The 13,556-nt window shown below is 46.4% G+C and overlaps 4 non-coding genes across 4 annotated transcripts; all 4 read right to left on the bottom strand.

The window, feature by feature from the left end:
* Nucleotides 1-1,698: 1,698 nt before the first annotated feature.
* Nucleotides 1,699-1,771, bottom strand: trnag-ccc (transfer RNA glycine (anticodon CCC)). Its single transcript has one exon. It is a non-coding gene; the product is annotated as a tRNA-Gly (tRNA).
* Nucleotides 1,772-4,987: 3,216 nt separating this feature from the next.
* trnal-cag (transfer RNA leucine (anticodon CAG)) lies at nucleotides 4,988-5,070 on the bottom strand. Its single transcript has one exon. It is a non-coding gene; the product is annotated as a tRNA-Leu (tRNA).
* A 685-nt stretch (nucleotides 5,071-5,755) lies between these two features.
* On the bottom strand, nucleotides 5,756-5,828 carry trnav-uac (transfer RNA valine (anticodon UAC)). The gene has a single exon. It is a non-coding gene; the product is annotated as a tRNA-Val (tRNA).
* Nucleotides 5,829-6,395: 567 nt separating this feature from the next.
* Nucleotides 6,396-6,468, bottom strand: trnaw-cca (transfer RNA tryptophan (anticodon CCA)). Its single transcript has one exon. It is a non-coding gene; the product is annotated as a tRNA-Trp (tRNA).
* Nucleotides 6,469-13,556: the final 7,088 nt, after the last annotated feature.

Raw genomic sequence — 13,556 nt, 5'->3', positions numbered from 1 at the left:
TGGAGTTCAACGCGGGCAAGTGTCAGATCATCCACTTGGGGCCGAGCAAAGATCAGTCAGTGTGTGGTCTGAAAACATCATGTGAGAGAATAGGTTTTTTTTCTGTGAAATAGCCGGTCCCGTTAAATTTAACAAATGTTGCCCCAGATCTCTGCTCTCTCAAGCAATGAACATTTTAAACCATTCTCATAAAATGCAATGTGTAAAATGAGATATGGGTTAACAGTTCAGGAGATGCAAAGAGCAAAATAAATGAATGAAGTTTCGACTGTCCCTCAGTAACCATATTATCATGTCTTTCATTCTGCAAAATAAAGTTACCGGTTAATTAATGGTGATTAAAGCAGTTCTTATTTATTCACATTAGATGCATGTAATTAATTTAATAAAGTTACATCGCATTCATGAATAAAAAACGGTGATATCAAAATTTCTTCCCTAACCGCGAATCGAACCCATCTCGCAGCGCTGATAGGAATAAGTTATTGAATCATTCAATGATGCCCTCGAAAAATGTCACACAACTAAATTAAAATCACTGCTGTAATGTGTTTCGGTGTTGAAGAAGGGGATTGAAAATGACAATAATAAGCCCAGATTGCGCCCTCGGTGAGACAGAGTTCGAACTTACAAAACAGTTGGTGCTGTGAAGTAACCGCTGATCGAAAGCTGACACCGGTTAAAGAACGAGAAACCGCTCAATATAAAGGATGAGCTCACAAACACCAGGCGCAGGGCAGTCTGGGCAACGAGAAGCCCCTCCTTTCTTATTCAGTGACATGAACGGGAGTCAGACGCCACAAACTTTAATTAAAAGCACAAATACGAGGAACACTTACTTCCAAATCTTCACTGTTAAAATTATATCACTTTATTCCAATTCGAGCTGCGTAGAAGCTGAAAATCAGCACCATGCGGTTTGATGTTCACTGCTGATTCTATTTTCCTCTGCAATATGACAAATGCTGTCCCAGATTCCTGGTGTCATCAGCAATGAGCACTTTAACCCAGACTCCTAAAGCACAGTGTGTAAAATGAGATATGGGTAACAGTTAACATGCAAAGCACAAATAAAGTGATTGAAGTATCGACTCTCGCTCAGTTGTCATTTCTTTCATTGTGCAAAAGAATTTTATCGGTTAATTAATTATGCTTTTCCGTGAAAGCAACATAAAAGTTGAACAAAAATCATTCTCCCAACACGGGGCTCGAACCCACGACCCTACAATTAAGAGTGCCGACCGACTGAGCTAGCCGGGCTGGAGAAGCTGATACGTTCTTGTCTTTGATTGCAGCCAGGCGCCTAGTGGCTCGGCCCCAGGCTAAACCACGAACCAGGTTCTCCTTAATTCCAAGGTGTGTAAGGAAATCAAGCATCAAAAGCCCTTTCATTAACCACAGGGATTCAGGCAATTTTCTGATCGCAAAGCGCTTTCTCACCTTGTCAATATCTCTCGTCTATTTGCCGGTGTTTCCCGATTCTGCATGTCTCTCTGGCTCTGTTTATTCTATGTGAACACCTGCAGGTTGATTTTGAGCGAATACCTGTGCTTGTGTCTTGTCACATTAAATACATGAGGAATTGTGGCGCTTCTCTCCCTGACACTGGGGAAAGAGTGAGACAGTCTTTGGAGCAAGTGTCTGGTTATTGTGAAACGGCAAAGAAAACAATAATTCTGGAATTACCCGGAAAAACAGTGACCCCGACGTGATTTGAACACGCAGCCTTCTGATCTGGGAGTCAGACGCGCTACCGTTGCGCCACGAGCTCCAACAATCTAAATCGCGCTGTTTTTATATACACACGTTCCACAAACACTGTTTCATTCCTCCTGCCTTCTCCTGATTCCTCAGTGTCATGCACAGAAGCGCCTGATGCCCTCATTTCACAGAAATCCCACAGAGCAGATAGAGGCCATTTCGGCCCATCGAGCCTGCACCGACACATATCCCACCCTATCCCCGTAACCCCACGTATTTAATCCCCCTAACACTAAGGATCAATTTATGATAGCCAATCAACCCAACCCACACATCTTTGGACTGTGGGAGGAAACCGGAGCACCCGGAGGAAACCCACGCAAACACGGGGAGAATGTGCAAACAGACAGTCGCCCGAGACCGGATTCGAACCCGCGACCCTTGCGCTGTGAGGCAACAGTTCTAACCACGATGCCACCGTAACTATGCAATCGTAACAAGCAAACACAGGTATTCCTTCAAAATCAACCGGCAGGTGGGCACAGACACAATAAACAGAGCCAGAGAGAAAGACAGAATCGGGAATCTCCGGGAAATAGACAAGAGATATTGACAAGGACTAAAGCGCTTTGCGATCAGAAAATTGCCTGAACCCCTGTGGTTAATGAAAGGGATTTTGCTGCTTGAGTTCCTGATACGCCTTGGGCTTCTGGAGAACTTGTTTCGTAGTTTGCAGAAACGCGGCTCAGACATGCTGTTGTGACCGGGCCGGAGCCACCAGGCACCTGACTGCAATCAGCGACAATGAAATGTAGCTCCAACTGGCTCGGCTAGCTCAGTCGATAAAGCGGTGAGACTCTTAATTTCCAGGTTGGGGGTTCGAGCCCCACGTTGGGCGGTATTTACTTTGTTAAACTTATATGTTGCTTTCAAAGCGTCATTAATTGAGCGATAACCTTGTTTTGCACAATGAAAGAAATGCGAACTGAGAAAATACTGCAGATGCTGGGAATCTGAATTGAAACAGAAAATGCTGGAGATACTCAGCAGGTCAGGCCGCTTCTGCGAAGAGACAAACAGAGTTAACGTTTCAGGTCGATAACCTTTCGTCAGAACTGGAAGAAAGAGGTAATTGAACAGATTTTTAAGCAAGTGTAGGGGATTCTATGAGATCATGGCTGATCTCCTGCCTCAATTCCATTCACCGGCCCCATCGCCATATCCCTTGATGCCCTTACCAGTCAGAAATCTACCGACTTCTGTTTTGAACATACCCAATGACTGAGCCTCCACAGCCCTCTGGAGTAGAGAATTCAAAATATTCACCACCCTCTGTGTGCAGAAATTTCTTCTCCTCTCAGTCCTGAATGGCCTAACCTTTATCCTGAGGCTGTGGCCCCTGGTTCTAGACTGCCCAGCCAAGGGAAACTTTCTCCCAGCATCCAACCGATCAAACCCTGTAATAATTTTGCATGCTTAATGAGATTCCCTCTCATTCTTCCGAATTCAAGAGATTGCAGGCCTAGTTTACACAATCTCTTCTCATACGAGGTCAGTGACAGTCTTGCAAATGGTGACTTGATATTCGGTAGTGGGATCATGATCCAGGCGGAGGTAGGAGGAGGTGTTGGAGAGTTGGCGTACAGCTTCCGCTAGGCAGAGGTCGGTTCGCCAAACAGCAACAGCACCACCCTTGTCAGCAGGTTTTGTGCTTTGCATGTTAACTGTTACCCATATCTCATTTTACACAATATATGGGCTACTCCAGCTCCAATTCTTTTGTTCTTAGTTGTTATTTCCTCACACAGGAGAGCAATCTCGCCCCTGGACAAGCAGAAGGAGCAATTTCCAGCAAAATGATTCCGCAAACGTGGTAACTGCTACACTGTGGAACCGTCTCCACTTTCAGCACCAGGTCAGATGGAAATGTCAAAATTTTTTGAGGATGTAACTGGTAGAATAGATAAGGGGGAACCAGTGGATGTGTGTATTTGGACTTTCAGAAGGCTTTCGATAAGGTCCCACATAAGAGATTGCGGTGCAAAGTTAAAGCACATGGGATCGGGGGTAAGGTACTGACTTGGATAGAGAGCTGGTTGGCGGGCAGGAAGTAAAGAGTATGTCTAAACGGGTCTTTTTCCAAGTGGCAGGCAGTTACTAGTGGGGTAGGGCAGGGACAAGTGCTAGGACCCCAGCTACTCACAATATATATTAATGATCTAGAAGGTTGTACTAGATGTAATAACTCCAAGTTTGCAGACGACACAAAGCTGGGTGGGCACGTGTGCTGTGAGGAGGATGCAGAGAAACTCCACTATGATATGGACAGGTTAGGTGATTTAGCAGAAGCATGGCAGATGCAGTGTAATGTGGATAAATGTGAGGTTATCAACTTTGGTGGCAAAAACAGGAAGACAGCTTATTATCAGAATGTCAATAGATTGGGAAAAGGGGAACTGCAATGAGACCTGGGTGTCCGTGTGCACCAATCGCTGAAGGTAAGCATGCAGGTGCAGCAGGTGGTTAAGAAGGCAAATGTTGGCCTTTATAGTGAGAGGTTTCGAGTACAGGAGCAAGGGTGTCTTGCTGCAGTTGTACAAGGCCTTGGTGAGACCATACCTTGAGTATTCTGAGCAGCTTTGGTCACCTTAGCTGAGGAAGGATGTTCTTGCCATGGTGGGAGTGCAGCGAAGATTCACCAGACTGATACATGGGATGGCAGGAATGACGTATGAAGACAGATTGAGATGATTAGGCTTATATTCGCTAGAGTTTAGAAGAACGAGAGGGGATCTCATTGAAACTTACAAAATTCTAACAGGACTAGACACACTAGATGCAGGAAGAATGATCCCGATGGTGCGGGAATCCAGAACCAGCGGCCACAGTCTAAGGATAAGGGGTAAGCCACTTAGGGCTGAGATGAGGAGGAATTTCTTCACCCAGAGAGTGGTGAACCTGTTGAATTCTGTACCACAGAAGGCAGTTGAGGCCAATTCATTAAATATATTCAAGAAGGAGTTAGATATATTTCTTAAGGCTAAAGAGATAAAGGGATATGGGGAGAAAGCAGGGACAGGGTACTGAATGTGGATGATCAGCCATGATCTCATTAAATGGCGGAGCAGGCTCGAGGGGCCGAATGGCCTACTCCTGCTCCTATCTTCTATGTTTCTATGTGAATGGAGCAGGTGAACTGCTGAATCCCACTTTTAAGGGATGTCCCAAAGTGCTTGACAGTGGTGTGAAAATAAATGAGTTCCGCTTGGTAATTAAAAGTAAAGACTGTCAGAAGTAGGATTCGAAGCCACGCCTCCAGAGGAAACTGCGACCTGAACGCAGCGCCTTAGACCGCTCGGCCATCCTGACTTGCTCCATTAGTTTCTGCATCTCATCACTTCCACATGAAGAACGTTTCCGTCCGGGTGCTTGTTCAATGCTGTTGAAGGCTCAGTGACCGGGATATTATCTCCCCCGGGGTTTTCCTGAGCTTGTGCTCGGTGTATGGGGAGGTTTGTCCCGGGTCCCTATTATCTTGCAGCTCCAGGGATGGGCAGTATCAATCTGAGCTCTGGAGCTGGGAAGAAGCGAATAATTAATGGGTTTGTTTTCGGGGCTGTAATGCGGCTTAGATCTGTTGGTATTAACCGAGGCCGGGGCTGTGCGATATTTCAGTTTGTTCACGTTTAATCAGAGGAATATCCGCAGTCAGGAGCTGAAAAGGACCAAGAGCTGAAAAAACACCAGAAAAAAGATAAGAAATATCAGCAATTGTGATCAACTCTTTAATGTGTGTTCTGGCAGTTTAGTGGTTTAATTGTTTTAATCAACATTCATTAACCGAAAGCGTTGTTTTGCAGAATGAAATAAATGCTCACAGTAAGGGACAGTCGAAAGTTGAGTAATTTAACGTTAATAATTTGTGAAAGTTTATTCATTGACGAAGATTTATACCCTATCAGAATTTACGCACTGTGTATTTTTGGAGTCTGCTTTAAATTGTTCGTTGCTTTTGACACAAGAAATCTGTTAAATTTATTTCACAGAAAGATAATGTTTCCGCCCGGGCTCGAACCGGGGACCTTTCGCGTGTAAGGCGAACGTGATAACCGCTACACTACGGAAACCTCTGCTGAATTGAGCATCGAGAAAGCACTGTTCAGACAGAAGGGACACTACAGAATCGCTCTTTCTGCAATGATTTCTTTTCACTGGCATTTCTCTGACCGAACTGCACAAGTCAAAAATGTTCCTTTCAAACTCATTAAACTGTCGAATTTCCTTCCCTCTGGTTTAACCCAGGCGTTTAACTTGTTCTGCAAACCATGAACCAGGTTCACCTGAATTCCAAGGTGTGTCAGGAAATCAAGCTTCAAAAGCCCTTTCATTAACCACAGGGATTCAGGCAATTTTCTGATCGCAAAGCGCTTTCTCACCTTGTCAATATCTCTCGTCTATTTGCCGGTGTTTCCCGATTCTGCCTGTCTCTCTGGCTCTGTTTATTCTGTGTGACCACCTGCAGGTTGATTTTGAGCGAATACCTGTGCTTGTGTTTTGTCACATTAAATAAATGAGGAATTGTGGCGCTTCTCTCCCTGACACTGGGGAAAGAGTGAGACAGTCTTTGGAGCAAGTGTCTGGTTATTGTGAAACGGCAAAGAAAACAATAATTCTGGAATTACCCGGAAAAACAGTGACCCCCGACGTGATTTGAACACGCAGCCTTCTGATCTGGAGTCAGACGCGCTACCGTTGCGCCACGAGGTCCTACAATCAAAAGCGCGCTGTTTTTATATACACACGTTCCACAAACACTGTTTCATTCCTCCTGCCTTCTCCTGATTCCTCAGTGTCATGCACAGAGGCGCCTGATGCCCTCATTTGTTTAACGTAACAAGCAGACACAAACACAGGTATTCCTTCAAAATCAACCCGCAGGTGGCCACAGACACAATAAACAGAGCCAGAGAGAAAGACAGAATCGGGAATCTCCGGGAAATAGACAAGATATATTGACAAGGACTAAAGCGTTTTGCGATCAGAAAATTGCCTGAACCCCTGTGGTTAATGAAAGGGATTATTGCTGCTTGAGTTCCTTATAAGCCTTGGGCTTCTGGAGAACTTGTTTCGTAGTTTGCAGAAATGCGGCTCAGACATGCTGTTGTGACCGGGCCGGAGCCATCAGGTACCTGACTGCAATCAGCGACAATGGAATGCAGTTTTAACAGGCCCGGCTAGCTCAGTCGGTAAAGCATGAGACTCTTAATCTTAGAGTACGTGGGTTCGAGCTCCCAGGTTGAGCGGTATTTAATTTGTTAAACTTTTATGTTGCTTTCAATGCGTCATTAATTGAGCGATAACCTTGTTTTGCACAATGAAAGAAATGCGAACTGAGAAAATACTGCAGAAGCTGGAAATCTGAATTGAAACAGAAAATGCTGGAGATACTCAGCAGGTCAGGCAGCTTCTGCGAAGAGAGAAACAGAGTTAACGTTTCAGGTCGATAACCTTTCGTCAGAACTGGAAAAAAGAGGTAATGGAACAGATTTTTAAGCAACTGTAGGGGATTCTATGAGATCATGGCTGATCTCCTGCCTCAATTCCATTCACCGGCCCTATTGCCATATCTCTTGATGCCCTTACCAGTCAGAAATCTACCGACTTCTGTTTTGAACATACGCAATGACTGAGCCTCCACAGCCCTCTGGGGTAGAGAATTCCAAAGATTCACCACCCTCTGTGTGAAGAAATTTCTTCTCCTCTCAGTCCTGAATGGCCTAACCTTTATCCTGAGGCTGTGGCCCCTGGTTCTAGACTTCCCAGCCAAGGGAAACATTCTCCCAGCATCCAACCGATCAAACCCTGTAATAATTTTGCATGCTTAATGAGATCCCCTCTCATTCTTCCGAATTCAAGAGACTGCAGTCCTAATTTACTCAATCTCTTCTCATACGAGGTCAGTGACAGTCTTGCAAATGGTGACTTGATATTCGGTAGTGGGGTCATGGTCCAGGTGGAGGTAGGAGGAGGTGTTGGAGAGTTGGCGTACAGCTTCTGCTAGGTAGCGGTCGGTTCACCAAACAGCAACAGCACCACCCTTGTCAGCAGGTTTTGTGCTTTGCATGTTAACTGTTAACTGTTACCCATATCTCATTTTGCACAATATATGGGCTACTCCAGCTCCTAATTCGTTTGTTCTTAGTTGTTATTTCCTCACACAGGAGAGCAATCTCGCCCCTGGACAAGCAGAAGGAGCAAGTTCCAACCAAATGGTTCCGCAAACGTGATAACAGCTACACTGTGGAACCGTCTCCACTTTCAGTACCAGGTCAGATGGAAATGTTAAAATTTTTTGAGGATGTAACTGGTAGAATAGATAAGGGAGAACCAGTGGATGTGGTGTATTTGGACTTTCAGAAGGCTTTCGATAAGGTCCCACATAAGAGATTGGTGTGCAAAGTTAAAGCAGATGGGATCGGGGGTAAGGTAATGACTTGGATAGACAACTGGTTGGCAGACAGGAAGCAAAGAGTATGTCTAAACGGGTATTTTTCCAAGTGGCAGGCAGTTACTCGTGGGGTAGGGCAGGGATAAGTGCTAGGACCCCAGCTACTCACAATATATATTAATGATCTAGAAGGTTGAACTAGATATAATAACTCCAAGTTTGCAGACGACACAAAGCTGGGTGGGCAGACAGGAAGCAAAGAGTATTTCTAAACGGGTATTTTTCCAATGCTACCGCGGCTACGCACTATTCAATTTCAATACTAAGAAAGAAAATGTTCCAATAATGCGTAATACCACTTACGCTGACATCTGTACGCGGGGGTCTTCCAAGCCCCATCCTGTTGACATTCAGCAAAAAAATATGGGATTGTCTTGAAGCGCTAAGAGAGACGTTACAACAGAGTTATAATTTTTACACGACAACTATCTGTCGCATATTAGTCACCTTATGACCCATGTTAATTCAGATTCTCATCCTTGTTATCAAATCCATCCGCGGCCTCGTCCTCTCCCTATCTCTGTAACCTCCTCCAACCCTCCGAGATCTCTGCGCTCCTCCAATTCTGGCCTCTTGAGCACCCCCGATTTTCATCGCTCCGCCATTGGCAGCCGTGCCTTCAGCTACCTGGGCCCTAAGCTCTGGAATTCCTTCCATAAACCTCTCGATCTCACTCGCTCTCTCTTGTCCTTTAAGACTCTCCTTAAAACCTACCTCTTTTACTGAGCACCTAACCTCGTGGCCCTGAAATTCGAGCCTGGGGCTTCCCGCGGGTGCAAGCCCCCGACCTGCACTTACCTCGCGCACAGGCCATTGATCTGTGGGCCCGCATGAGATTCCGATCCTGGGCCTACTCCAACTGCCGGCGCGCGGTGCTTGCGTATCCCAGGGGCGCAGTTAGTTCGATGCATCCCCTTTGATCACGTGGGCCATGGAGAGCCAATGGTAGCAGGGAATGCTTCATTCATAAGTTTGACAGGAAGGGCTGTCAAACCTATAAATACTATAAGCTGCAAAACATCACTAAATCTTCAAATAATTTTTTTAAAAATCACATTTTATAATAACTATAAATTACATGAGATAACTATTTTAAACAATAATTTAAATTTTTGAAAAAATTAATTATATCTTCTAATGGGGCTAAAAATAAACTTAACTTTCTTTAAATATTTAAAAATAATAAATCTGTGGAAAAAATGTTTTAATTTTAATTAATTCACCACTTACCTTGTTAAAAGCAGGCCTTGCGCCTGCTTTTTATATGTGTAACTCCTGGAGACTTATCCTCCCGGAGAAACTTGCAAAAAAAACCGTAAGTTCGATGCGCACGCACTGCCTCTCCGGCGCACATGTTCCACCTCTCAACCGCTTCTTTCAGGGGAACGGAAGTTCCGGTTTCCCGCGCATGCGCAGTGCATGCACGAAACTGGCACTTTCGTTGGGCCTACGCGTGAGTACCCCGTGCGTACTCACCCGTGGGGACAAGAATTTCTGGGCCATTACCTTTTTATGTGGCTCGGTGTCAAATTTTGTTTGATAATCGCTCCTTTGAAGCGCCTTGGGAGATTTTGCTATGTTAAAGGTGCTGTGTCAATACAAGTTGCTGTTATTGTATATTTGCACTCTTTAACCCTTTGTGCCTCATTAGTATTGTGATTCAGTGGCTAGCTTGAGATGTTATATGGGCAAATGCAGTTGCTGCTAACTTCGTTTTCCCTTTGATACAGCCTACTTCTCCCCACTCTGCAATCTTAGTCATATTTGGACTTGTTCCTCCCAGACCTGCTTTGTAACTGGCTTTCCTGAACTGTGAGGGTGGGTGAGGAAAATAAAAATGTAAAGAAGGGAAGAAAAAAATAAAAGAACATCATCGAAGCAGATAAACTTACAGCACAGAAGGAGGCCATTCGGCCCGTCGTGCCTGTGCTGGCTCGTTGAAAGAGCAGTCACGCTTAGTCTCGCCCTCCCCGCATTCTGTCCGTAACCCTGTAAGTTGCTCAATCTCGAGGGCCTGTCCGACTCTGCTTTAAAATGATTTATGGAATCAGCTTCCACCGCCTTTCCAGATCCAGCGTTCCAGATCCTCACAACTTTCTGAGTGAAAACAATTCTCCTCATCTCCCCTCCAGATCTTTTTCCAATGGTTTTGAATCTGTGACCTCTGGTTATCGACTCACTCACCTGATGGAAATTTTTCTCTATTTATCGAGCCAAACCTCTCACCATCTTGAAAACCTCTATTAGGTCACCTCTTAACCTTCTCTGTTCCAAGGAGAACAGTCCAAACTTCTCCAACCTCTCCTCATAACTGAAGCCCCTCATCCCTGGTGACATCCCTGGTAAACCTCCTCTGTACCCTTTCTAAGGCCTTTTACATCTTTCCTGAAATGTGGTGTCCAGAATTGTCCTCAATACTCCAGCTGAGGCCTGACATCGATGAAAAAGAAAAAGGAGAAATGGAGGGAGGAAGAGAAAGAAAGAAAGACTTGCGTCTCTACAGCGCCTCTCATGACCACTGGATGTCCGAAAGCGCTTTACAGCCAATGAAGTGGAGTCACTGTTGTAATGTGGGAAACATGGCAGCCAATTTGCACATAGTAAGCTCCAACAAACAGCAATGTGATAATGATCAGATAATCTGTTTTAGTGATGTTGATTGAGGGATAAATATTGGCCCCAGGAAGAACTCCCCTACTCTTCATCGAAATAGTGCCACGGGATCTTTTACGTCCACTTGAGAGAGCAGACAGGGCCTTGGTTTAATGTCTCATCCAGAAGACAGCACCTCCGACAGTGCAGCGCTCCCTCAGCACTGCACTGGGAGTGTCAGCCTAGCTTTATATGCTCAAGTTACACTCCGACAGTGCAGCGCTTCCTTAGCACTGCACTGGGAGTGTCAGCCTCGCTTTATATGCTCAAGTTCCTTGGAGTGGGATTTGGACCCACAAGCATCTGGACTCAAAGGCAAATGTGCTACCCACTGAGCCACAGCTGACACTCAAAGAGCAAGGATAGCAGGAAGGAAAATATAATGGTTGAAAAGACAGAAAGAAGAAACTTCACAGGAAAGTGAGGAAGTATTTGATGTGATGGACAGTACAGAGGGAATTTATCTTTGTGTCTGTTGTATTGTACCTGCCTGGCAGTGTTTGATAGCATCATGTATACTGCAAAGGGAGCTATGCTTGTATCTAACCTGTGTTTATCTGACCTGTAGTGCTCAGTTTCATGTTGTACAGAAAACATTGGCCCAGAAATTCGGGTCGGGGGCTTCCCGCGGGTGCAAGCTTCCGTCCTGCACTTACCTAGCGCGCCGGCCGTTGTGCTGTGGGCCCACGTGGAATTCCGATCCTGGGCCTGCTCCAACTGCCGGTACGCAGTGCTTGCATATCCCAGGGGCGCAGTTAGTTCAAACCGTCCCCTGGTATCACGTGGGCCATGGGGAGCCAATGGTAGCAGGGAATCTTTAGTCATAGATTTGACAGGAAGACCTGTCAAATCCATGAATTAGAGATCAGCCCCAAAACATAACTAAAACTTCAAATAATTTTTTTTAAAATCACATTTTTAAAATAACCATAAATTACATAAAATAACTATTTTAAACAATAATTTAAATTTTTGAAAAAATTAATTACAGTTTCTAATGGGGCTAAAAATAAACTTACCGGCCTAGAAATTGGGTATAGCCCTGCTTGAGGCATTAGAACTGGTGATGCGCAAAGTTTATAGCCAGACGAAACTTATCGCTGCCTGGCGCGATATTGGGTTGCATCGCCCCCAGAGGGGATTCAGGCGCTAAATCAGCCGTTGCACGGTGCTCTTAAGGTGCAAAAGGTCAGGCGCTACTCAATATCGACGCGGACGGGCGCAGCGCAGGTGAACTCAATGACGGGAAAGCACGAGACCTCCAGGCGCCGGCCGGCTCTTAAAGGGGTGGGTCAGTCAGCCTGAGCATCAACACCTAACGCCCTGTAGGCCTCAGATTCGGCGCTCGCCCTTGTCTGGCGGTACAAACTTGTTCATCATGGAGAAGGTTAGACAGAGAGCAGAGTGCTTCAGCACTTAGGCTCTGGACCGCTTGGTGGCTGCAGTTGAATACCGTCGAGAGGTCCTGTATCCGGATAATGGCATGAGGCCGAATCAGAAGGCTTACCGATGATCTTGGAGGGAGGTTGCTGTGAGGGTCAACTCCAGCAGCATGGCGACCAGGACCCCTGTTCAGTGCAGGAAGAAATTCAACGACCTCACACGGATCGTTAGGGTGAGTGATGGTTTACCAAACTTGTGCTTCCCTCCATCTGCAGCTGACTTCGGGCACCCTGTTGCCATGATGCCCCAATGGCCATCTGTCAGCAAGCACCCATGACCCTTTCTGGCCACACACATGGACAGATGTCTCAAGGCCTCATGTAAGGGCTCTTGCACCATGGGGGCATGTGAAGAGGTCTCAAGGCGTTAAGTAAGGTCTCTTGCACCATGGCGGGCATGCGAAGAGGTCTCCAGGCCTCATGTAAGGGCTCTTGCACCATGGGGGGCATGCGATGAGATCTCAAGGCATCATGTTACAGAACTTCCCCTTCTTTCCCCTGCAGTCCAAGCTGGCGATGATTCGAAAGGAGCAGTGTCGAACCGGTGGCGGACCTCCACAAGTGGTCACTCTCACGGATCTGGAGGAGAGAGTGCACCAGATACTTGGAGGACGTCTGTCTGGTCCTGTGACCACTGCATCTGCCGACCCCATTACCGACAGCGAGGGTAAGACTCTCACCTTTTTCACCTGTTGCCTTTCACTTGGTCCCCCCGCCAGCATGCATCCTCAGTGTGCAGCCATGTCAGAGCCTTGCCGCAATCTGGCATGCCTTTCAGCAAAGCTGTCCTTTTGCTAAAGCCACTCTTCCACCTCCCACTTTCAGATGAAGCAGCACCAACTCAGGCTCAATGCGTTGAAGCTGCCAGTGCCAGTGCCACCGGAGGCGAGGACCAGGAGGAATCCGGACCAGCCGTTGCAGAATCCGGGGAGCTGACACATCTACAGTCTGGGGATAGTAGTCCCCTGGAGGGGAGGGGGGGGCTCTGAGGATGACGCAGTTGCCGGACCAAGCGGCATGCAGCCACGCACGGGGGATAGGCAAGTGCGGCCACCGTCTCCCCGCAGGGCAAGGCAGGTCGTCATGACTGCTGCACAGAGTGCAGATGAGGTCCGTCGCCTGGCTGAGATGAGCAAACAGGCACGGCTCAGACACACGGAGCTGATGGCTGCAGTGGAGAAGATGCCTGAGTCAATAGATTCATTGGCTAGGAGTATGTTGGACTTCGGGGCAACAATGGAGTGGACTCTGCA

The sequence above is a fragment of the Somniosus microcephalus genome, unplaced genomic scaffold (assembly GCF_052327205.1).
Source record: "Somniosus microcephalus isolate GS21.2 unplaced genomic scaffold, FLI_Smic_1.0 unresolved_chr4, whole genome shotgun sequence".
Classification (NCBI taxonomy): domain Eukaryota; kingdom Metazoa; phylum Chordata; class Chondrichthyes; order Squaliformes; family Somniosidae; genus Somniosus; species Somniosus microcephalus.
This window is presented reverse-complemented; position numbering and strand designations above follow the sequence as displayed.